Genomic DNA, 27,036 nt, shown 5'->3' on the forward strand with positions numbered 1-27,036 from the left:
CAAACAGCTGCAAAACCTGTTTTCCCAGCACGGGGACCTTGACTTCTATAAGTTAAAGCCATAAACATGTTTGTCTGAGTCTTCTATCAAAGGTTACAGCTATTCATATGAAGTTGTACAAAAACGCTTTCTTTCGCCAAGACAGTGCGTTTCTCACTGTTACATGCATTTGAATGGGGAACTCGACCGAAACAAAGTATAGGTTTTCATTATGTGAATAACTTGGAAATCTTAGCTCAAACAGCTGCAAAACCTTTTTTCTCAACATGGGGACCTTGAGTTCTATAAGTTAAAGCCATAAACATGTGTATCCGAGTCTTCTATCAAAAGTTACAGCTATTCATATGAAGTTGTACAAAAACGCTTTCTTTCGCCAAGACAGTGCGTTTCTCACTGTTACATGCATTTGAATGGGGAACTCGACCGAAACAAAGTATAGGTTTTCATTATGTGAATAACTTGGAAATCTTAGCTCAAACAGCTGCAAAACCTGTTTTCCCAGCACGGGGACCTTGAGTTCTATAAGTTAAAGCCATAAACATGTTTGTCTGAGTCTTCTATCAAAGGTTACAGCTATTCATATGAAGTTGTACAAAAACGCTTTCTTTCGCCAAGACAGTGCGTTTCTCACTGTTACATGCATTTGAATGGGGAACTCGACCGAAACAAAGTATAGGTTTTCATTATGTGAATAACTTGGAAATCTTAGCTCAAACAGCTGCAAAACCTGTGTTCCCAGCACGGGGACCTTGAGTTCTATAAGATAAAGCCATAAACATGTGTATCCGAGTCTCCTATCAAAAGTTACATTGATTTATATGAAGTTGTACAAAAACGCTTTCTTTCGCCAAGACAGTGCGTTTCTCACTGTTACATGCATTTGAATGGGGAACTCGACCGACACAAAGTATAGGTTTTCATTATGTGAATAACTTGGAAATCTTAGCTCAAACAGCTGCAAAACCTGTTTTCCCAGCACGGGGACCTTGACTTCTATAAGTTAAAGCCATAAACATGTTTGTCTGAGTCTTCTATCAAAAGTTACAGCTATTCATATGAAGTTGTACAAAAACGCTTTCTTTCGCCAAGACAGTGCGTTTCTCACTGTTACATGCATTTGAATGGGGAACTCGACTGAAACAAAGTATAGGTTTTCATTATGTGAATAACTTGGAAATCTTAGCTCAAACAGCTGCAAAACCTGTTTCCCAGCACGGGGACCTTGACTTCTATAAGTTAAAGCCATAAACATGTTTGTCTGAGTCTTCTATCAAAGGTTACAGCTATTCATATGAAGTTGTACAAAAACGCTTTCTTTCGCCAAGACAGTGCGTTTCTCACTGTTACATGCATTTGAATGGGGAACTCGACCGAAACAAAGTATAGGTTTTCATTATGTGAATAACTTGGAAATCTTAGCTCAAACAGCTGCAAAACCTGTGTTCCCAGCACGGGGACCTTGAGTTCTATAAGATAAAGCCATAAACATGTGTATCCGAGTCTCCTATCAAAAGTTACATTGATTTATATGAAGTTGTACAAAAACGCTACCTTTCGCCAAGACAGTGCGTTTCTCACTGTTACATGCATTTGAATGGGGAACTCGACCGAAACAAAGTATAGGTTTTCATTATGTGAATAACTTGGAAATCTTAGCTCAAACAGCTGCAAAACCTGTGTTCCCAGCACGGGGACCTTGAGTTCTATAAGATAAAGCCATAAACATGTGTATCCGAGTCTCCTATCAAAAGTTACATTGATTTATATGAAGTTGTACAAAAACGCTTTCTTTCGCCAAGACAGTGCGTTTCTCACTGTTACATGCATTTGAATGGGGAACTCGACCGACACAAAGTATAGGTTTTCATTATGTGAATAACTTGGAAATCTTAGCTCAAACAGCTGCAAAACCTGTTTTCCCAGCACGGGGACCTTGAGTTCTATAAGTTAAAGCCATAAACATGTTTGTCTGAGTCTTCTATCAAAGGTTACAGCTATTCATATGAAGTTGTACAAAAACGCTTTCTTTCGCCAAGACAATGCGTTTCTCACTGTTACATGCATTTGAATGGGGAACTCGACCGAAACAAAGTATAGGTTTTCATTATGTGAATAAATTGAAAATCTTAGGTCAAACAGTTGCAAAACCCTTTTTCCCAGCACGGGAACCTTGAGTTCTATAAGATAAAGCCATAAACATGTGTATCCGAGTCTCCTATCAAAAGTTACATTGATTTATATGAAGTTGTACAAAAACGCTACCTTTCGCCAAGACAGTGCGTTTCTCACTGTTACATGCATTTGAATGGGGAACTCGACCGAAACAAAGTATAGGTTTTCATTATGTGAATAAATTGAAAATCTTAGGTCAAACAGTTGCAAAACCCTTTTTCCCAGCACGGGAACCTTGAGTTCTATAAGTTAAAGCCATAAACATGTTTGTCTGAGTCTTCTATCAAAGGTTACAGCTATTCATATGAAGTTGTACAAAAACGCTTTCTTTCGCCAAGACAGTGCGTTTCTCACTGTTACATGCATTTGAATGGGGAACTCGCCCGAAACAAAGTATAGGTTTTCATTATGTGAATAACTTGGAAATCTTAGCTCAAACAGCTGCAAAACCTTTTTTCCCAACACGGGGACCTTGAGTTCTATAAGTTAAAGCCATAAACATGTTTGTCTGAGTCTTCTATCAAAAGTTACAGCTATTCATATGAAGTTGTACAAAAACGCTTTCTTTCGCCAAGACAGTGCGTTTCTCACTGTTACATGCATTTGAATGGGGAACTCGCCCGAAACAAAGTATAGGTTTTCATTATGTGAATAAATTGAAAATCTTAGGTCAAACAGTTGCAAAACCCTTTTTCCCAGCACGGGAACCATGAGTTCTATAAGATAAAGCCATAAACATGTGTATCCGAGTCTCCTATCAAAAGTTACATTGATTTATATGAAGTTGTACAAAAACGCTTTCTTTCGCCAAGACAGTGCGTTTCTCACTGTTACATGCATTTGAATGGGGAACTCGACCGAAACAAAGTATAGGTTTTCATTATGTGAATAACTTGGAAATCTTAGCTCAAACAGTTGCAAAACCTTTTTTCCCAACACGGGGACCTTGAGTTCTATAAGATAAAGCCATAAACATGTGTATCCGAGTCTCCTATCAAAAGTTACATTGATTTATATGAAGTTGTACAAAAACGCTTTATTTCGCCAAGACAGTGCGTTTCTCACTGTTACATGCATTTGAATGGGGAACTCGACCGAAACAAAGTATAGGTTTTCATTATGTGAATAACTTGGAAATCTTAGCTCAAACAGCTGCAAAACCCGTTTGCCCAGCACGGGGATATTGAGTTCTATAAGATAAAGCCATAAACATGTGTTTCTGAGTCTTCTATCAAAAGTTACAGCAAGATCTATGAAGTTGTACGAAAACGCTTTATTTCGCCAAGACAGTGTGTTTCTCACAGTTACATGCATTTGAATGGGAAACTCGCCTGAAACAAAGTATAGGTTTTCATTATGTGAATAACTTGGAAATCTTAGCTCAAACAGCACGGGGACATTGAGTTCTATAAGATAAAGCCATAAACATGTGTATCCGAGTCTTCTACCAAAAGTTACAGCTAATTCATATGAAGTTGTACAAAAACGCTTTCTTTCGCCAAGACAATGCGTTTCTCACTGTTACATGCATTTGAATGGGGAACTCGCCCGAAACAAAGTATAGGTTTTCATTATGTGAATAAATTGAAAATCTTAGGTCAAACAGTTGCAAAACCCTTTTTCCCAGCACGGGAACCTTGAGTTCTATAAGATAAAGCCATAAACATGTGTATCCGAGTCTCCTATCAAAAGTTACATTGATTTATATGAAGTTGTACAAAAACGCTTTCTTTCGCCAAGACAGTGCGTTTCTCACTGTTACATGCATTTGAATGGGGAACTCGACCGACACAAAGTATAGGTTTTCATTATGTGAATAACTTGGAAATCTTAGCTCAAACAGCTGCAAAACCTGTGTTCCCAGCACGGGGACCTTGAGTTCTATAAGATAAAGCCATAAACATGTGTATCCGAGTCTCCTATCAAAAGTTACATTGATTTATATGAAGTTGTACAAAAACGCTTTCTTTCGCCAAGACAGTGCGTTTCTCACTGTTACATGCATTTGAATGGGGAACTCGACCGAAACAAAGTATAGGTTTTCATTATGTGAATAACTTGGAAATCTTAGCTCAAACAGTTGCAAAACCTTTTTTCCCAACACGGGGACCTTGAGTTCTATAAGTTAAAGCCATAAACATGTTTGTCTGAGTCTTCTATCAAAAGTTACAGCTATTCATATGAAGTTGTACAAAAACGCTTTCTTTCGCCAAGACAGTGCGTTTCTCACTGTTACATGCATTTGAATGGGGAACTCGACCGAAACAAAGTATAGGTTTTCATTATGTGAATAACTTGGAAATCTTAGCTCAAACAGTTGCAAAACCTGTGTTCCCAGCACGGGGACCTTGAGTTCTATAAGATAAAGCCATAAACATGTGTATCCGAGTCTCCTATCAAAAGTTACATTGATTTATATGAAGTTGTACAAAAACGCTTTCTTTCGCCAAGACAGTGCGTTTCTCACTGTTACATGCATTTGAATGGGGAACTCGACCGAAACAAAGTATAGGTTTTCATTATGTGAATAACTTGGAAATCTTAGCTCAAACAGCTGCAAAACCCGTTTGCCCAGCACGGGGATATTGAGTTCTATAAGATAAAGCCATAAACATGTGTTTCTGAGTCTTCTATCAAAAGTTACAGCAAGATCTATGAAGTTGTACGAAAACGCTTTATTTCGCCAAGACAGTGTGTTTCTCACAGTTACATGCATTTGAATGGGAAACTCGCCTGAAACAAAGCATAGGTTTTCATTATGTGAATAACTTGGAAATCTTAGCTCAAACAGCACGGGGACATTGAGTTCTATAAGATAAAGCCATAAACATGTGTATCCGAGTCTCCTATCAAAAGTTACATTGATTTATATGAAGTTGTACAAAAACGCTTTCTTTCGCCAAGACAGTGCGTTTCTCACTGTTACTTGCATTTGAACGGGGAACTCAACCGAAACAAAGTATAGGTTTTCATTATGTGAATAAGTTGAAAATCTTAGGTCAAACGGCTGCAAAACCTGTTTTCCCAGCATGGGGATATTGAAGTGTATAAGATAAAGCCATAAATATGTGTTTGTGAGTCTTCTATCAAAAGTTACAGCAAGATCTATGAAGTTGATGAAAAACGCTTTCTTTCGCGCATGTTTATGGCTTTATCTTATAGAACTCAATATCCCCGTGCTGGGCAAACAGGTTTTAAAGCTGTTTGAGCTAAGATTTTCAAGTTATTCACATAATGAAAACCTATACTTTGCGTCTGGCGAGAACTCCATTCAAATGCATGTAATAGCGAGTAACGCACTAACATGGTGAAATAAAGAGTTTTTTCATTAACTTCATAGATCCTTCCGCCTGTGGGCCCCCCTCCTATCTGTAACTATCAAAACTCTCATATTCTAAAACTATCATCTCATATCAAAACTATCATAATCACATTATCTGACTTTATCAGTTATGACAATGAGAAACGATAAACAATTTGGCAATTAAATGACTTATAATTGTTCTTACCTGGTCCAGATGATCCACAGCCCCTTTGGATTTGTTATAATCCAGGATGATGTGGGGCTTTCTCTTCCCAGAGTCCTGGACTTGTAGCTCACGGTGCCTGGTGCCCAATAAGACAACATTTTTTCTTTGCTTGGGGATGTAGGAAACCACAGCCATATCCCCCTTGTAGCGACCTGGACGGGAGAGACGATTATCGAATCTTACTGCCCGATTAATTTGCTCAAATCTTTTTTTTTTGACATGGTAGCAGGAAACAGAAGAGCCCTGTCTCCCCATCCCACAGGCTTGTTGTCGTTTCATGTGAGACCTGTACAGGCCAGCCAGCATCACAAGCCCCATGTAAGCCTGCAACTCCTCCTCATCTATGTCCTTCCAGTCTTTTACTGACCTGTTGCCCTGCAGGTTGGTGAAATGCAGGATTAGCTGCATAATGTCCTCTGCAAAAAAAAGATGGAAAGTGCACACAGGGCTGCTGATCCTATGAATTGCATAATGGGTTGGTCCTGGGGTTAAAATGGGAGGAGGAAAAAATGGCAGGACCTCTTCATGTGTGGGTTGCCACATGATTTCTCCATTTTTAGATCTCCACTGGCCATCCTCTAGTCTTGTCTCTTCCTCCTGCTCTTCTTCCTCCTTCTCCTTCTCCTCCTCCGCACATGAGCTGCAAAGCTCCTCGGTGCCTGGCAAAAATTCTTCTTCGCTGTCAGAAGTATCTCCACTGCTTGTGGAGAGTGCAAAACTGCAGCAACAGCCTCCTCTAAACTGAGTGCACGCTTCATTGTGTCTGTGCAGAAATGACCACTCAGACCAGGCTGCAAAGTATTCTCATAGACTTCAAAGGTGCACCTGAATAAACATGCTACACCATATCCAATAAGAGAGAGGAGGCACACTCTTGATCAAGAAAAAACATAAACGCACGCCTTTGATCTCTCCCCCCCCCCTCTCTCTCACACACACACACACACACACGCACACACATGCACATACACACACAATACCATTTTATGGTGGTTAGCTGTTTTATTGTCATGCATTTTACAAGGTAAGATAACCATGTCCTGCATTCAAAAACACTGAAAATGTCTATCGTGGTGCTGTGCCTAATATTGTGCTGGTGTATGTTGGGTAATGGCACAGCTAGCGACTGGGTGACTTTATTCACCCGCTTCGGCTGTTATCAGTCCATACAATTGGGCGTTATTAGCACAAATCAGTCCCATAGATATGGACCAGCTCCTGCTAGATTGTTCAGAAGGTTGTTATCATCCATCCAGATGGAGGATCACTAACAGGAGCGTGGGAAGACTCCAGAATTCACTCTGGCTGGAATCCGGTGGATACAGCAGTGTTTACAGGTAAGACCGTTTAAACGGACAGCATTTATAGAACGACTATTAAAAGTCAGCGAGTGTCAATAATGTTAATGTGCTTATGTTAGTAATACACCGAGTGCTAATATAACAGCTTTAAGATGCATTTGTAGATGTTATTACGTGTTTTACCGTCTTTATGGTGCTAGCTTAAAGTTACGGTGTAAACGTTAGCTTATATTGGAGTAAAGCTGTTACTGTTTAAACGATGTTAGCACAGAAATATTAGCTTCTGTTATGACTGACGAAGTTACTAGTTAATAAAGTTTCCAGTAAACTGTTTAATCGCAGCCACAGATTGACAGCAAATATCTCGATTAGCTTCAGTGCATCTGTAATAAATATGTGCAAGTTTCAGTGCTTCGTTTAAACTGTATGATACTTATACTGACCCAGGGTCAATGTAAAATACAATCCTAGCTGTGTGAACAAAGCCTGGCTCCTTTAATCCTGCATGAAAAACCTCAGGATGCAGGCTATTATTACTCTTTCCTGCTGGCACACCTGTCACACCTGAGAGTCAGCTAGAAACGTACAGTGACGTGGACATCATGCAAAGACTGCCAGACTCTGTAATACTGCAAATGATCAGTGACTCAAGTTAACACTAAACTTTAAACAGCACCTCTGTGTCTCTGTGTGCTGAACATTTAGGATTGAGTCAGGCTGCATCTGTGTTAGTCCTCTGACAGACTGGTGACCTGTCCAGGTGTGCTCTACCTATGACTACTGGGACAGGCTCTAGCTCCTGTAATAGAAATTTTCTGTTATTCTCATTTAAAGTATTTAAGTGCTTATGACACTGTTATAGACTGTTCAGTGAAAGGTTCTAAAACTAGATGAACTTACTTCAGCAGTTTGAGAAAACAACTCCCTTTACAGGTGCTGATAAGGCCAAGGGCACAAAACAGCATAACCACTGATCCGTTAGGTTTCATAGCGAGACACGTGAAGTGTGGTAGGATCAGTTTGTAACTTCCTCCCTCTTCCTTGGAATGCATAAAGGAGTAGGAGCACAACTTCTGTGGCAGAGCTGACATGACTGAACTGTAATGTTTGATGTGTGTTTGCTCTCCTGTGCGCAGTAATAAATAGCTTGATCACAGCTCTTTCTGTGTTGCAGACTTTATTTAAAAAATTCCACGACACCCCCCACCCCACTGAATTGAATATTCAAAAGACATTTGTTTAAATAGTTCTAGAAATCTGAGCTGTTGGTGTGTCCTTGGATTGTGTGGTAATAATATTAGAGCCTGCAATCTTTCTTACTGAATCTCTACTATGAGTCATGTTACCTGAGATTAATTCTATGTTTACCTGTCAGCCTGGACGAATGTGCTGTGTGAAGGAAATTAAATTAAATCAGATCTGAACTGCGTACATTTAAGGAATCTGTTCATATTTAATTGAAATATGAACCAGTGTTTTTTTTGATTGCTGATTCCAAGATAGTCTTTGTGGAAATCCTCTTTGGCTTTTTGTTATTTTAATTCTCTTTTATGTTTTCCAGAACAGTTCTCCACAGTCACTGTCCACATGGGTCAGTGGGACCAAGAAGCACTCTGCTAATGTGTGGACTCTGACCAGCAACATCCAGCAAGACCCAGACAGCGTTTTCTATCTCCCAGCTGGAGGTTTTTGTTTGTCAGTGACTGGAGAGTCAGATTTTTGTTGAGCTTCACACTTGCAGAGGTAAGTCAGTTTGCAGAGATCCCTCCTACCCTGGCTTTTATGTGCTAGATTTCTTATCTGAAACAGTAATATTTCAGTGACTGCTGATCCACAGGTTAATACACGCTACTGATCCCTGATAGGAGATCCAACAAAGAAGCCTGGTGGATGTTTGTTTACAGTCTGATGATGGGACATCATGCTCTGCATCTTCAAAGTTTGTCTCTTGATTATTATTCATACCCAGTAATGTGAAGTATGCTCATATCTACTATAACTGAACCAACCTGGTGCTCTTCATTTATGGAGGCTGTTGAGTCTGAATGTTGGATGTTGTGTATCTCGTGTTCTCTGGGCTTTGTTGTCCTCAGTCTTTTTGCAGGATCAGAAAGCAAAACCAGGAGGCGCGTAAATGTTTCTTCTCCATGATGTTTCTTCAAATGTTTCTTCTGGATGATGATAAGACTGTGACACGGGATGCCACCTTTGGTCTTGTGATGAAGCAAAGCTCAGGAAGAAGTGTGATTAAATGGTACCCACATGTGTGCTGCTGAGAAGGATGTACAGTGGCACCTGCAGCCAAATCCAAGCTTCAGCTTAGTTGTAGTTGCAGAATGCTATAGGACTGAGACATCTAAGGCATCAAATGTTTGATTAAACAGAAGAAAAAGAGAAGTTTTTTCCCTATAATTATCACTTCTTAAAATCTGTAGCAACTTCAAGTCTTTCAGCATGCTGAGCATGCTCAGAATGTGACAATATATTTTTGTTCAATATTTAATTTCTTTCAGTTGCAATAGTTAAATGAAAAAAAAATAAATATATATTCTTATAATTTAGCAAACGAATTTATCAAAAAAAATATATATACATATATCTGTATTAGTTTTAATAAATTAATTTGACACCTGTATTGAAAATACCATATTGTATTCATATAGAATCAGTATGGTATCATTGTTTGTCTGCTCACTGATTGTTGAAACTAAGAGCTAGTTTGATCTGTTTAGATCTAAAGTATCCAAAGTTGAGCTCTAATGTTTCTTCACCCCTGTGTGTGTGATATGTGATTCCTACATGCCGGCAGAGCAGCAGTTTGTGCTCACAGATGGTGACGGTGTGGAGAGACGGTGGTGTTTCCTCAGAAGAACCAGCAGAGTCACAAAGGACACCAGTCCATCTCACAGCCTTGACTTGCTGACTGATGTTCGTCTGCATTGCACAGAGGAAATCAACTGACCGAGGTTTGTCCAGTGACGTGTTATGAAATGTATATTTGTTTTATGCTTACAGATATGTTTTTCTTGACAGAGGCTCTGCAGAGGTTAGACAAAGCAGAGAAAATATGTGCTTGTAACAGTGAGAAACGCATTGTCTTGGCGAAAGAAAGCATTTTTGAACAAATTCATATAAATCGCTGTAACTTTTGATAGAAGACTCAGACACACATGTTTATGGCTTTATCTTATAAAACTCAATATCTCCGTGCTGGGCAAACAGGTTTTGCAGCCGTTTGAGCTAAGATTTTAAAATTATTCACATAATGAAAACCTATACTTTGTTTCAGGCGAGTTTCCCATTCAAATGCATGTAACAGTGAGAAACGCATTGTCTTGGCGAAAGAAAGCGTTTTTGAACAACTTCATATAAATCGCTGTAACTTTTGATAGAACACTCAGACACACATGTTTATGGCTTTATCTTATAAAACTCAATATCTCCGTGCTGGGCAAACAGGTTTTGCAGCCTTTTGAGCTAAGATTTTAAAATTATTCACATAATGAAAACCTATACTTTGTCTTGGGCGAGTTTCCCATTCAAATGCATGTAACCGTGAGAAACGCATTGTCTTGGCGAAAGAAAGCGTTTTTGAACAACTTCATATAAATCCCTGTAACTTTTGATAGAAGACTCAGACAAACATGTTTATGGCTTTATCTTATAAAACTCAATATCTCCGTGCTGGGCAAACAGGTTTTGCAGCCGTTTGAGTTAAGATTTTAAAATTATTCACATAATGAAAACCTATACTTTGTCTCGGGCGAGTTTCCCATTCAAATGCATGTAACAGTGAGAAACGCATTCTCTTGGCGAAAGAAAGCGTTTTTGAACAACTTCATATAAATCGCTGTAACTTTTGATAGAACACTCAGACACACATGTTTATGGCTTTATCTTATAAAACTCAATATCTCCGTGCTGGGCAAACAGGTTTTGCAGCCGTTTGAGCTAAGATTTTAAAATTATTCACATAATGAAAACCTATACTTTGTTTCAGGCGAGTTTCCCATTCAAATGCATGTAACAGTGAGAAACGCATTGTCTTGGCGAAAGAAAGCGTTTTTGAACAACTTCATATAAATCGCTGTAACTTTTGATAGAAGACTCAGACAAACATGTTTATGGCTTTATCTTATAAAACTCAATATCTCCGTGCTGGGCAAACAGGTTTTGCAGCCGTTTGAGCTAAGATTTTAAAATTATTCACATAATGAAAACCTATACTTTGTCTCGGGCGAGTTTCCCATTCAAATGCATGTAACAGTGAGAAACACACTGTCTTGGCGAAAGAAAGCATTTTCGTACAACTTCATATAAATCGCTGTAACTTTTGATAGAAGACTCAGACAAACATGTTCATGGCTTTATCTTATAAAACTCAATATCTCCGTGCTGGGCAAACAGGTTTTGCAGCCGTTTGAGTTAAGATTTTAAAATTATTCACATAATGAAAACCTATACTTTGTCTCGGGCGAGTTTCCCATTCAAATGCATGTAACAGTGAGAAACGCATTGTCTTGGCGAAAGAAAGCGTTTTTGAACAACTTCATATAAATCGCTGTAACTTTTGATAGAAGACTCAGACAAACATGTTTATGGCTTTATCTTATAGAACTCAATATCCCCGTGCTGGGCAAACAGGTTTCGCAGCCGTTTGAGTTAAGATTTTAAAATTATTCACATAATGAAAACCTATACTTTGTCTCGGGCGAGTTTCCCATTCAAATGCATGTAACAGTGAGAAACACACTGTCTTGGCGAAAGAAAGCGTTTTTCAACAACTTCATATAAATCGCTGTAACTTTTGATAGAAGACTAAGACACACATGTTTATGGCTTTATCTTATAGAACTCAATATCCCCGTGCTGGGCAAACAGGTTTTGCAGCCGTTTGAGTTAAGATTTTAAAATTATTCACATAATGAAAACCTATACTTTGTTTCAGGCGAGTTTCCCATTCAAATGCATGTAACAGTGAGAAACGCATTGTCTTGGCGAAAGAAAGCGTTTTTGAACAACTTCATATAAATCGCTGTAACTTTTGATAGAACACTCAGACACACATGTTTATGGCTTTATCTTATAAAACTCAATATCTCCGTGCTGGGCAAACAGGTTTTGCAGCCTTTTGAGCTAAGATTTTAAAATTATTCACATAATGAAAACCTATACTTTGTCTTGGGCGAGTTTCCCATTCAAATGCATGTAACCGTGAGAAACGCATTGTCTTGGCGAAAGAAAGCGTTTTTGAACAACTTCATATAAATCGCTGTAACTTTTGATAGAGGTCTCGGACAAACATGTTTATGGCTTTATCTTATAGAACTCAATATCCCCGTGCTGGGCAAACAGGTTTTGCAGCCGTTTGAGCTAAGATTTTAAAATTATTCACATAATGAAAACCTATACTTTGTTTCAGGCGAGTTTCCCATTCAAATGCATGTAACCGTGAGAAACGCATTGTCTTGGCGAAAGAAAGCGTTTTTGAACAACTTCATATAAATCGCTGTAACTTTTGATAGAAGACTCAGACAAACATGTTTATGGCTTTATCTTATAAAACTCAATATCTCCGTGCTGGGCAAACAGGTTTTGCAGCCGTTTGAGCTAAGATTTTAAAATTATTCACATAATGAAAACCTATACTTTGTCTCGGGCGAGTTTCCCATTCAAATGCATGTAACAGTGAGAAACGCATTGTCTTGGCGAAAGAAAGAGGTTTTGCAGCCGTTTGAGCTAAGATTTTAAAATTATTCACATAATGAAAACCTATACTTTGTTTCAGGCGAGTTTCCCATTCAAATGCATGTAACAGTGAGAAACGCATTGTCTTGGCGAAATAAAGCGTTTTTGAACAACTTCATATAAATCGCTGTAACTTTTGATAGAGGTCTCAGACAAACATGTTTATGGCTTTATCTTATAGAACTCAATATCTCCGTGCTGGGCAAACAGGTTTTGCAGCCGTTTGAGCTAAGATTTTAAAATTATTCACATAATGAAAACCTATACTTTGTCTCGGGTGAGTTTCCCATTCAAATGCATGTAACAGTGAGAAACGCATTGTCTTGGCGAAAGAAAGAGGTTTTGCAGCCGTTTGAGCTAAGATTTTAAAATTATTCACATAATGAAAACCTATACTTTGTCTCGGGCGAGTTTCCCATTCAAATGCATGTAACAGTGAGAAACGCATTGTCTTGGCGAAAGAAAGCGTTTTTGAACAACTTCATATAAATCGCTGTAACTTTTGATAGAAGACTCAGACAAACATGTTTATGGCTTTATCTTATAGAACTCAATATCTCCGTGCTGGGCAAAGAGGTTTTGCAGCTGTTTGAGCTAAGATTTTAAAATTATTCACATAATGAAAACCTATACTTTGTCTCAGGCGAGTTTCCCATTCAAATGCATGTAACAGTGAGAATCACAATGTCTTGGCCGTTTGAGCTAAGATTTTAAAATTATTCACATAATGAAAACCTATACTTTGTCTCGGGTGAGTTTCCCATTCAAATGCATGTAACAGTGAGAAACGCATTGTCTTGGCGAAAGAAAGAGGTTTTGCAGCCGTTTGAGCTAAGATTTTAAAATTATTCACATAATGAAAACCTATACTTTGTCTCAGGCGAGTTTCCCATTCAAATGCATGTAACAGTGAGAATCACAATGTCTTGGCCGTTTGAGCTAAGATTTTAAAATTATTCACATAATGAAAACCTATACTTTGTCTCGGGCGAGTTTCCCATTCAAATGCATGTAACAGTGAGAAACGCATTGTCTTGGCGAAAGAAAGCGTTTTTGAACAACTTCATATAAATCGCTGTAACTTTTGATAGAAGACTCAGACAAACATGTTTATGGCTTTATCTTATAGAACTCAATATCTCCGTGCTGGGCAAACAGGTTTTGCAGCCGTTTGAGCTAAGATTTTAAAATTATTCACATAATGAAAACCTATACTTTGTCTCAGGCGAGTTTCCCATTCAAATGCATGTAACAGTGAGAATCACATTGTCTTGGCCGTTTGAGCTAAGATTTTAAAATTATTCACATAATGAAAACCTATACTTTGTCTCGGGTGAGTTTCCCATTCAAATGCATGTAACAGTGAGAAACACACTGTCTTGGCGAAAGAAAGCGTTTTTCAACAACTTCATATAAATCGCTGTAACTTTTGATAGAGGTCTCAGACAAACATGTTTATGGCTTTATCTTATAGAACTCAATATCTCCGTGCTGGGCAAACAGGTTTTGCAGCCGTTTGAGCTAAGATTTTAAAAATTATTCACATAATGAAAACCTATACTTTGTCTCGGGTGAGTTTCCCATTCAAATGCATGTAACAGTGAGAAACACACTGTCTTGGCGAAAGAAAGCATTTTCGTACAACTTCATATAAATCGCTGTAACTTTTGATAGAAGACTCAGACAAACATGTTCATGGCTTTATCTTATAAAACTCAATATCTCCGTGCTGGGCAAACAGGTTTTGCAGCCGTTTGAGCTAAGATTTTAAAATTATTCACATAATGAAAACCTATACTTTGTCTCGGGTGAGTTTCCCATTCAAATGCATGTAACAGTGAGAAACGCATTGTCTTGGCGAAAGAAAGAGGTTTTGCAGCCGTTTGAGCTAAGATTTTAAAATTATTCACATAATGAAAACCTATACATTGTCTCGGTCGAGTTTCCCATTCAAATGCATGTAACAGTGAGAAACGTATTGTATTGGCGAAAGAAAGCGTTTTTGAACAACTTCATATAAATCGCTGTAACTTTTGATAGAAGACTCAGACACACATGTTTATGGCTTTATCTTATAAAACTCAATATCTCCGTGCTGGGCAAACAGGTTTTGCAGCCGTTTGAGCTAAGATTTTAAAATTATTCACATAATGAAAACCTATACTTTGTTTCAGGCGAGTTTCCCATTCAAATGCATGTAACCGTGAGAAACGTATTGTATTGGCGAAAGAAAGCGTTTTTGAACAACTTCATATAAATCGCTGTAACTTTTGATAGAAGACTCAGACACACATGTTTATGGCTTTATCTTATAAAACTCAATATCTCCGTGCTGGGCAAACAGGTTTTGCAGCCGTTTGAGCTAAGATTTTAAAATTATTCACATAATGAAAACCTATACTTTGTCTCAGGCGAGTTTCCCATTCAAATGCATGTAACAGTGAGAATCACAATGTCTTGGCCGTTTGAGCTAAGATTTAAAAATTATTCACATAATGAAAACCTATACTTTGTCTCGGGTGAGTTTCCCATTCAAATGCATGTAACAGTGAGAAACACACTGTCTTGGCGAAAGAAAGCGTTTTTCAACAACTTCATATAAATCGCTGTAACTTTTGATAGAAGACTCAGACACACATGTTTATGGCTTTATCTTATAAAACTCAATATCTCCGTGCTGGGCAAACAGGTTTTGCAGCCGTTTGAGCTAAGATTTTAAAATTATTCACATAATGAAAACCTATACTTTGTCTCGGGCGAGTTTCCCATTCAAATGCATGTAACCGTGAGAAACGCATTGTCTTGGCGAAATAAAGCGTTTTTGAACAACTTCATATAAATCGCTGTAACTTTTGATAGAGGACTCAGACAAACATGTTTATGGCTTTATCTTATAAAACTCAATATCTCCGTGCTGGGCAAACAGGTTTTGCAGCCGTTTGAGCTAAGATTTTAAAATTATTCACATAATGAAAACCTATACTTTGTCTCGGGCGAGTTTCCCATTCAAATGCATGTAACAGTGAGAAACGCATTGTCTTGGCGAAAGAAAGAGGTTTTGCAGCCGTTTGAGCTAAGATTTTAAAATTATTCACATAATGAAAACCTATACTTTGTCTCGGGCGAGTTTCCCATTCAAATGCATGTAACCGTGAGAAACGCATTGTCTTGGTGAAAGAAAGCGTTTTTGAACAACTTCATATAAATCGCTGTAACTTTTGATAGAGGACTCAGACAAACATGTTTATGGCTTTATCTTATAAAACTCAATATCTCCGTGCTGGGCAAACAGGTTTTGCAGCCGTTTGAGCTAAGATTTTAAAATTATTCACATAATGAAAACCTATACTTTGTCTGAGGCGAGTTTCCCATTCAAATGCATGTAACAGTGAGAATCACACTGTCTTGGCCGTTTGAGCTAAGATTTTAAAATTATTCACATAATGAAAACCTATACTTTGTCTCGGGTGAGTTTCCCATTCAAATGCATGTAACAGTGAGAAACGCATTGTCTTGGCGAAAGAAAGAGGTTTTGCAGCCGTTTGAGCTAAGATTTTAAAATTATTCACATAATGAAAACCTATACTTTGTCTGAGGCGAGTTTCCCATTCAAATGCATGTAACAGTGAGAAACACACTGTCTTGGCGAAATAAAGCGTTTTTGAACAACTTCATATAAATCGCTGTAACTTTTGATAGAAGACTCAGTCAAACATGTTTATGGCTTTATCTTATAAAACTCAATATCTCCGTGCTGGGCAAACAGGTTTTGCAGCCGTTTGAGCTAAGATTTTAAAATTATTCACATAATGAAAACCTATACTTTGTTTCAGGCGAGTTTCCCATTCAAATGCATGTAACCGTGAGAAACGCATTGTCTTGGCGAAAGAAAGCGTTTTTGAACAACTTCATATAAATCGCTGTAACTTTTGATAGAAGACTCAGACAAACATGTTTATGGCTTTATCTTATAAAACTCAATATCTCCGTGCTGGGCAAACAGGTTTTGCAGCCGTTTGAGCTAAGATTTAAAAATTATTCACATAATGAAAACCTATACTTTGTCTCGGGTGAGTTTCCCATTCAAATGCATGTAACAGTGAGAAACACACTGTCTTGGCGAAAGAAAGCGTTTTTCAACAACTTCATATAAATCGCTGTAACTTTTGATAGAAGACTCAGACACACATGTTTATGGCTTTATCTTATAAAACTCAATATCCCCGTGCTGGGCAAACAGGTTTTGCAGCCGTTTGAGCTAAGATTTTAAAATTATTCACATAATGAAAACCTATACTTTGTCTCGGGCGAGTTTCCCATTCAAATGCATGTAACCGTGAGAAACGCATTGTCTTGGCGAAAGAAAGCGTTTTTGAACAACTTCATATAAATCGCTGTAACTTTTGATAGAGGACTCAGACAAACATGTTTATGGCTTTATCTTATAAAACTCAATATCTCCGTGCTGGGCAAACAGGTTTTGCAGCCGTTTGAGCTAAGATTTTAAAATTATTCACATAATGAAAACCTATACTTTGTCTCGGGCGAGTTTCCCATTCAAATGCATGTAACCGTGAGAAACGCATTGTCTTGGCGAAAGAAAGCGTTTTTGAACAACTTCATATAAATCGCTGTAACTTTTGATAGAGGACTCAGACAAACATGTTTATGGCTTTATCTTATAAAACTCAATATCTCCGTGCTGGGCAAACAGGTTTTGCAGCCGTTTGAGCTAAGATTTTAAAATTATTCACATAATGAAAACCTATACTTTGTCTGAGGCGAGTTTCCCATTCAAATGCATGTAACAGTGAGAAACACACTGTCTTGGTGAAATAAAGCGTTTTTGAACAACTTCATATAAATCGCTGTAACTTTTGATAGAAGACTCAGACAAACATGTTTATGGCTTTATCTTATAAAACTCAATATCTCCGTGCTGGGCAAACAGGTTTTGCAGCCGTTTGAGCTAAGATTTTAAAATTATTCACATAATGAAAACCTATACTTTGTCTCGGGTGAGTTTCCCATTCAAATGCATGTAACAGTGAGAAACGCATTGTCTTGGCGAAAGAAAGAGGTTTTGCAGCCGTTTGAGCTAAGATTTTAAAATTATTCACATAATGAAAACCTATACATTGTCTCAGGCGAGTTTCCCATTCAAATGCATGTAACAGTGAGAAACGCATTGTCTTGGCGAAAGAAAGCGTTTTTGAACAACTTCATATAAATCGCTGTAACTTTTGATAGAAGACTCAGACAAACATGTTTATGGCTTTATCTTATAGAACTCAATATCACCGTGCTGGGCAAACAGGTTTTGCAGCCGTTTGAGCTAAGATTTTAAAATTATTCACATAATGAAAACCTATACTTTGTTTCAGGCGAGTTTCCCATTCAAATGCATGTAACAGTGAGAATCACAATGTCTTGGCCGTTTGAGCTAAGATTTTAAAATTATTCACATAATGAAAACCTATACTTTGTCTCGGGCGAGTTTCCCATTCAAATGCATGTAACAGTGAGAAACGCATTGTCTTGGCGAAAGAAAGAGGTTTTGCAGCCGTTTGAGCTAAGATTTTAAAATTATTCACATAATGAAAACCTATACTTTGTCTCGGGCGAGTTTCCCATTCAAATGCATGTAACCGTGAGAAACGCATTGTCTTGGTGAAAGAAAGCGTTTTTGAACAACTTCATATAAATCGCTGTAACTTTTGATAGAGGACTCAGACAAACATGTTTATGGCTTTATCTTATAAAACTCAATATCTCCGTGCTGGGCAAACAGGTTTTGCAGCCGTTTGAGCTAAGATTTTAAAATTATTCACATAATGAAAACCTATACTTTGTCTGAGGCGAGTTTCCCATTCAAATGCATGTAACAGTGAGAATCACACTGTCTTGGCCGTTTGAGCTAAGATTTTAAAATTATTCACATAATGAAAACCTATACTTTGTCTCGGGTGAGTTTCCCATTCAAATGCATGTAACAGTGAGAAACGCATTGTCTTGGCGAAAGAAAGAGGTTTTGCAGCCGTTTGAGCTAAGATTTTAAAATTATTCACATAATGAAAACCTATACTTTGTCTGAGGCGAGTTTCCCATTCAAATGCATGTAACAGTGAGAAACACACTGTCTTGGCGAAATAAAGCGTTTTTGAACAACTTCATATAAATCGCTGTAACTTTTGATAGAAGACTCAGTCAAACATGTTTATGGCTTTATCTTATAAAACTCAATATCTCCGTGCTGGGCAAACAGGTTTTGCAGCCGTTTGAGCTAAGATTTTAAAATTATTCACATAATGAAAACCTATACTTTCTTTCAGGCGAGTTTCCCATTCAAATGCATGTAACCGTGAGAAACGCATTGTCTTGGCGAAAGAAAGCGTTTTTGAACAACTTCATATAAATCGCTGTAACTTTTGATAGAAGACTCAGACAAACATGTTTATGGCTTTATCTTATAAAACTCAATATCTCCGTGCTGGGCAAACAGGTTTTGCAGCCGTTTGAGTTAAGATTTTAAAATTATTCACATAATGAAAACCTATACTTTGTCTCGGGCGAGTTTCCCATTCAAATGCATGTAACAGTGAGAAACGCATTGTCTTGGCGAAAGAAAGCGTTTTTGAACAACTTCATATAAATCGCTGTAACTTTTGATAGAAGACTCAGACACACATGTTTATGGCTTTATCTTATAAAACTCAATATCTCCGTGCTGGGCAAACAGGTTTTGCAGCCGTTTGAGCTAAGATTTTAAAATTATTCACATAATGAAAACCTATACTTTGTTTCAGGCGAGTTTCCCATTCAAATGCATGTAACCGTGAGAAACGCATTGTCTTGGCGAAAGAAAGCGTTTTTGAACAACTTCATATAAATCGCTGTAACTTTTGATAGAAGACTCAGACAAACATGTTTATGGCTTTATCTTATAAAACTCAATATCTCCGTGCTGGGCAAACAGGTTTTGCAGCCGTTTGAGCTAAGATTTTAAAATTATTCACATAATGAAAACCTATACTTTGTCTCGGGCGAGTTTCCCATTCAAATGCATGTAACAGTGAGAAACGCATTGTCTTGGCGAAATAAAGCGTTTTTGAACAACTTCATATAAATCGCTGTAACTTTTGATAGAGGTCTCAGACAAACATGTTTATGGCTTTATCTTATAGAACTCAATATCTCCGTGCTGGGCAAACAGGTTTTGCAGCCGTTTGAGCTAAGATTTTAAAATTATTCACATAATGAAAACCTATACTTTGTCTCGGGTGAGTTTCCCATTCAAATGCATGTAACAGTGAGAAACACACTGTCTTGGCGAAAGAAAGCATTTTCGTACAACTTCATATAAATCGCTGTAACTTTTGATAGAAGACTCAGACAAACATGTTCATGGCTTTATCTTATAAAACTCAATATCTCCGTGCTGGGCAAACAGGTTTTGCAGCCGTTTGAGCTAAGATTTTAAAATTATTCACATAATGAAAACCTATACTTTGTCTCGGGTGAGTTTCCCATTCAAATGCATGTAACAGTGAGAAACGCATTGTCTTGGCGAAAGAAAGAGGTTTTGCAGCCGTTTGAGCTAAGATTTTAAAATTATTCACATAATGAAAACCTATACTTTGTCTCGGGCGAGTTTCCCATTCAAATGCATGTAACAGTGAGAAACGCATTGTCTTGGCGAAAGAAAGCGTTTTTGAACAACTTCATATAAATCGCTGTAACTTTTGATAGAAGACTCAGACAAACATGTTTATGGCTTTATCTTATAGAACTCAATATCTCCGTGCTGGGCAAAGAGGTTTTGCAGCTGTTTGAGCTAAGATTTTAAAATTATTCACATAATGAAAACCTATACTTTGTCTCAGGCGAGTTTCCCATTCAAATGCATGTAACAGTGAGAATCACAATGTCTTGGCCGTTTGAGCTAAGATTTTAAAATTATTCACATAATGAAAACCTATACTTTGTCTCGGGTGAGTTTCCCATTCAAATGCATGTAACAGTGAGAAACGCATTGTCTTGGCGAAAGAAAGAGGTTTTGCAGCCGTTTGAGCTAAGATTTTAAAATTATTCACATAATGAAAACCTATACTTTGTCTCAGGCGAGTTTCCCATTCAAATGCATGTAACAGTGAGAATCACAATGTCTTGGCCGTTTGAGCTAAGATTTTAAAATTATTCACATAATGAAAACCTATACTTTGTCTCGGGCGAGTTTCCCATTCAAATGCATGTAACAGTGAGAAACGCATTGTCTTGGCGAAAGAAAGCGTTTTTGAACAACTTCATATAAATCGCTGTAACTTTTGATAGAAGACTCAGACAAACATGTTTATGGCTTTATCTTATAGAACTCAATATCTCCGTGCTGGGCAAACAGGTTTTGCAGCCGTTTGAGCTAAGATTTTAAAAATTATTCACATAATGAAAACCTATACTTTGTCTCGGGTGAGTTTCCCATTCAAATGCATGTAACAGTGAGAAACGCATTGTCTTGGCGAAAGAAAGAGGTTTTGCAGCCGTTTGAGCTAAGATTTTAAAATTATTCACATAATGAAAACCTATACATTGTCTCGGTCGAGTTTCCCATTCAAATGCATGTAACAGTGAGAAACGTATTGTATTGGCGAAAGAAAGCGTTTTTGAACAACTTCATATAAATCGCTGTAACTTTTGATAGAAGACTCAGACACACATGTTTATGGCTTTATCTTATAAAACTCAATATCTCCGTGCTGGGCAAACAGGTTTTGCAGCCGTTTGAGCTAAGATTTTAAAATTATTCACATAATGAAAACCTATACTTTGTTTCAGGCGAGTTTCCCATTCAAATGCATGTAACCGTGAGAAACGTATTGTATTGGCGAAAGAAAGCGTTTTTGAACAACTTCATATAAATCGCTGTAACTTTTGATAGAAGACTCAGACACACATGTTTATGGCTTTATCTTATAAAACTCAATATCTCCGTGCTGGGCAAACAGGTTTTGCAGCCGTTTGAGCTAAGATTTTAAAATTATTCACATAATGAAAACCTATACTTTGTCTCAGGCGAGTTTCCCATTCAAATGCATGTAACAGTGAGAATCACAATGTCTTGGCCGTTTGAGCTAAGATTTAAAAATTATTCACATAATGAAAACCTATACTTTGTCTCGGGTGAGTTTCCCATTCAAATGCATGTAACAGTGAGAAACACACTGTCTTGGCGAAAGAAAGCGTTTTTCAACAACTTCATATAAATCGCTGTAACTTTTGATAGAAGACTCAGACACACATGTTTATGGCTTTATCTTATAAAACTCAATATCCCCGTGCTGGGCAAACAGGTTTTGCAGCCGTTTGAGCTAAGATTTTAAAATTATTCACATAATGAAAACCTATACTTTGTCTCGGGCGAGTTTCCCATTCAAATGCATGTAACCGTGAGAAACGCATTGTCTTGGCGAAAGAAAGCGTTTTTGAACAACTTCATATAAATCGCTGTAACTTTTGATAGAGGACTCAGACAAACATGTTTATGGCTTTATCTTATAAAACTCAATATCTCCGTGCTGGGCAAACAGGTTTTGCAGCCGTTTGAGCTAAGATTTTAAAATTATTCACATAATGAAAACCTATACTTTGTCTCGGGCGAGTTTCCCATTCAAATGCATGTAACCGTGAGAAACGCATTGTCTTGGCGAAAGAAAGCGTTTTTGAACAACTTCATATAAATCGCTGTAACTTTTGATAGGGGACTCAGACAAACATGTTTATGGCTTTATCTTATAAAACTCAATATCTCCGTGCTGGGCAAACAGGTTTTGCAGCCGTTTGAGCTAAGATTTTAAAATTATTCACATAATGAAAACCTATACTTTGTCTGAGGCGAGTTTCCCATTCAAATGCATGTAACAGTGAGAAACACACTGTCTTGGTGAAATAAAGCGTTTTTGAACAACTTCATATAAATCGCTGTAACTTTTGATAGAAGACTCAGACAAACATGTTTATGGCTTTATCTTATAAAACTCAATATCTCCGTGCTGGGCAAACAGGTTTTGCAGCCGTTTGAGCTAAGATTTTAAAATTATTCACATAATGAAAACCTATACTTTGTCTCGGGTGAGTTTCCCATTCAAATGCATGTAACAGTGAGAAACGCATTGTCTTGGCGAAAGAAAGAGGTTTTGCAGCCGTTTGAGCTAAGATTTTAAAATTATTCACATAATGAAAACCTATACATTGTCTCAGGCGAGTTTCCCATTCAAATGCATGTAACAGTGAGAAACGCATTGTCTTGGCGAAAGAAAGCGTTTTTGAACAACTTCATATAAATCGCTGTAACTTTTGATAGAAGACTCAGACAAACATGTTTATGGCTTTATCTTATAGAACTCAATATCACCGTGCTGGGCAAACAGGTTTTGCAGCCGTTTGAGCTAAGATTTTAAAATTATTCACATAATGAAAACCTATACTTTGTTTCAGGCGAGTTTCCCATTCAAATGCATGTAACAGTGAGAATCACAATGTCTTGGCCGTTTGAGCTAAGATTTTAAAATTATTCACATAATGAAAACCTATACTTTGTCTCGGGCGAGTTTCCCATTCAAATGCATGTAACAGTGAGAAACGCATTGTCTTGGCGAAAGAAAGAGGTTTTGCAGCCGTTTGAGCTAAGATTTTAAAATTATTCACATAATGAAAACCTATACTTTGTCTCGGGCGAGTTTCCCATTCAAATGCATGTAACCGTGAGAAACGCATTGTCTTGGTGAAAGAAAGCGTTTTTGAACAACTTCATATAAATCGCTGTAACTTTTGATAGAGGACTCAGACAAACATGTTTATGGCTTTATCTTATAAAACTCAATATCTCCGTGCTGGGCAAACAGGTTTTGCAGCCGTTTGAGCTAAGATTTTAAAATTATTCACATAATGAAAACCTATACTTTGTCTGAGGCGAGTTTCCCATTCAAATGCATGTAACAGTGAGAATCACACTGTCTTGGCCGTTTGAGCTAAGATTTTAAAATTATTCACATAATGAAAACCTATACTTTGTCTCGGGTGAGTTTCCCATTCAAATGCATGTAACAGTGAGAAACGCATTGTCTTGGCGAAAGAAAGAGGTTTTGCAGCCGTTTGAGCTAAGATTTTAAAATTATTCACATAATGAAAACCTATACTTTGTCTGAGGCGAGTTTCCCATTCAAATGCATGTAACAGTGAGAAACACACTGTCTTGGCGAAATAAAGCGTTTTTGAACAACTTCATATAAATCGCTGTAACTTTTGATAGAAGACTCAGTCAAACATGTTTATGGCTTTATCTTATAAAACTCAATATCTCCGTGCTGGGCAAACAGGTTTTGCAGCCGTTTGAGCTAAGATTTTAAAATTATTCACATAATGAAAACCTATACTTTGTTTCAGGCGAGTTTCCCATTCAAATGCATGTAACCGTGAGAAACGCATTGTCTTGGCGAAAGAAAGCGTTTTTGAACAACTTCATATAAATCGCTGTAACTTTTGATAGAAGACTCAGACAAACATGTTTATGGCTTTATCTTATAAAACTCAATATCTCCGTGCTGGGCAAACAGGTTTTGCAGCCGTTTGAGCTAAGATTTAAAAATTATTCACATAATGAAAACCTATACTTTGTCTCGGGTGAGTTTCCCATTCAAATGCATGTAACAGTGAGAAACACACTGTCTTGGCGAAAGAAAGCGTTTTTCAACAACTTCATATAAATCGCTGTAACTTTTGATAGAAGACTCAGACACACATGTTTATGGCTTTATCTTATAAAACTCAATATCCCCGTGCTGGGCAAACAGGTTTTGCAGCCGTTTGAGCTAAGATTTTAAAATTATTCACATAATGAAAACCTATACTTTGTCTCGGGCGAGTTTCCCATTCAAATGCATGTAACCGTGAGAAACGCATTGTCTTGGCGAAAGAAAGCGTTTTTGAACAACTTCATATAAATCGCTGTAACTTTTGATAGAGGACTCAGACAAACATGTTTATGGCTTTATCTTATAAAACTCAATATCTCCGTGCTGGGCAAACAGGTTTTGCAGCCGTTTGAGCTAAGATTTTAAAATTATTCACATAATGAAAACCTATACTTTGTCTCGGGCGAGTTTCCCATTCAAATGCATGTAACCGTGAGAAACGCATTGTCTTGGCGAAAGAAAGCGTTTTTGAACAACTTCATATAAATCGCTGTAACTTTTGATAGAGGACTCAGACAAACATGTTTATGGCTTTATCTTATAAAACTCAATATCTCCGTGCTGGGCAAACAGGTTTTGCAGCCGTTTGAGCTAAGATTTTAAAATTATTCACATAATGAAAACCTATACTTTGTCTGAGGCGAGTTTCCCATTCAAATGCATGTAACAGTGAGAAACACACTGTCTTGGTGAAATAAAGCGTTTTTGAACAACTTCATATAAATCGCTGTAACTTTTGATAGAAGACTCAGACAAACATGTTTATGGCTTTATCTTATAAAACTCAATATCTCCGTGCTGGGCAAACAGGTTTTGCAGCCGTTTGAGCTAAGATTTTAAAATTATTCACATAATGAAAACCTATACTTTGTCTCGGGTGAGTTTCCCATTCAAATGCATGTAACAGTGAGAAACGCATTGTCTTGGCGAAAGAAAGAGGTTTTGCAGCCGTTTGAGCTAAGATTTTAAAATTATTCACATAATGAAAACCTATACATTGTCTCAGGCGAGTTTCCCATTCAAATGCATGTAACAGTGAGAAACGCATTGTCTTGGCGAAAGAAAGCGTTTTTGAACAACTTCATATAAATCGCTGTAACTTTTGATAGAAGACTCAGACAAACATGTTTATGGCTTTATCTTATAGAACTCAATATCACCGTGCTGGGCAAACAGGTTTTGCAGCCGTTTGAGCTAAGATTTTAAAATTATTCACATAATGAAAACCTATACTTTGTTTCAGGCGAGTTTCCCATTCAAATGCATGTAACAGTGAGAATCACAATGTCTTGGCCGTTTGAGCTAAGATTTTAAAATTATTCACATAATGAAAACCTATACTTTGTCTCGGGCGAGTTTCCCATTCAAATGCATGTAACAGTGAGAAACGCATTGTCTTGGCGAAAGAAAGAGGTTTTGCAGCCGTTTGAGCTAAGATTTTAAAATTATTCACATAATGAAAACCTATACTTTGTCTCGGGCGAGTTTCCCATTCAAATGCATGTAACCGTGAGAAACGCATTGTCTTGGTGAAAGAAAGCGTTTTTGAACAACTTCATATAAATCGCTGTAACTTTTGATAGAGGACTCAGACAAACATGTTTATGGCTTTATCTTATAAAACTCAATATCTCCGTGCTGGGCAAACAGGTTTTGCAGCCGTTTGAGCTAAGATTTTAAAATTATTCACATAATGAAAACCTATACTTTGTCTGAGGCGAGTTTCCCATTCAAATGCATGTAACAGTGAGAATCACACTGTCTTGGCCGTTTGAGCTAAGATTTTAAAATTATTCACATAATGAAAACCTATACTTTGTCTCGGGTGAGTTTCCCATTCAAATGCATGTAACAGTGAGAAACGCATTGTCTTGGCGAAAGAAAGAGGTTTTGCAGCCGTTTGAGCTAAGATTTTAAAATTATTCACATAATGAAAACCTATACTTTGTCTGAGGCGAGTTTCCCATTCAAATGCATGTAACAGTGAGAAACACACTGTCTTGGCGAAATAAAGCGTTTTTGAACAACTTCATATAAATCGCTGTAACTTTTGATAGAAGACTCAGTCAAACATGTTTATGGCTTTATCTTATAAAACTCAATATCTCCGTGCTGGGCAAACAGGTTTTGCAGCCGTTTGAGCTAAGATTTTAAAATTATTCACATAATGAAAACCTATACTTTGTTTCAGGCGAGTTTCCCATTCAAATGCATGTAACCGTGAGAAACGCATTGTCTTGGCGAAAGAAAGCGTTTTTGAACAACTTCATATAAATCGCTGTAACTTTTGATAGAAGACTCAGACAAACATGTTTATGGCTTTATCTTATAAAACTCAATATCTCCGTGCTGGGCAAACAGGTTTTGCAGCCGTTTGAGTTAAGATTTTAAAATTATTCACATAATGAAAACCTATACTTTGTCTCGGGCGAGTTTCCCATTCAAATGCATGTAACAGTGAGAAACGCATTGTCTTGGCGAAAGAAAGCGTTTTTGAACAACTTCATATAAATCGCTGTAACTTTTGATAGAACACTC

The 27,036-nt window shown here is 37.5% G+C and overlaps 1 long non-coding RNA gene across 4 annotated transcripts in view; it reads left to right on the forward strand.

The window, feature by feature from the left end:
* The first annotated feature begins 6,658 nt into the window (after positions 1–6,658).
* Positions 6,659–27,036, forward strand: part of LOC146715343 (uncharacterized) — a 30,466-nt gene continuing 10,088 nt past the window's right edge. The window contains exons 1-5 of one of the 4 annotated variants that reach the window (XR_014918961.1): positions 6,659–6,726; positions 6,959–7,039; positions 8,565–8,746; positions 8,841–9,257; positions 9,813–9,969. This is a non-coding gene — a long non-coding RNA (uncharacterized LOC146715343). Of the gene's footprint in view, positions 6,727–6,798; positions 7,040–8,564; positions 8,747–8,840; positions 9,258–9,812; positions 9,970–27,036 lie in introns of those variants that run through there. The other 3 variants (XR_014918960.1, XR_014918962.1, XR_014918963.1) reach the window with 3 other exon arrangements.

Source organism: Copadichromis virginalis, linkage group LG3, assembly GCF_057382275.1.
Source record: "Copadichromis virginalis isolate Kocher_CV1m ecotype Utaka linkage group LG3, C_Virginalis_male_GT1.1, whole genome shotgun sequence".
Taxonomy (NCBI): Eukaryota; Metazoa; Chordata; class Actinopteri; order Cichliformes; family Cichlidae; genus Copadichromis; species Copadichromis virginalis.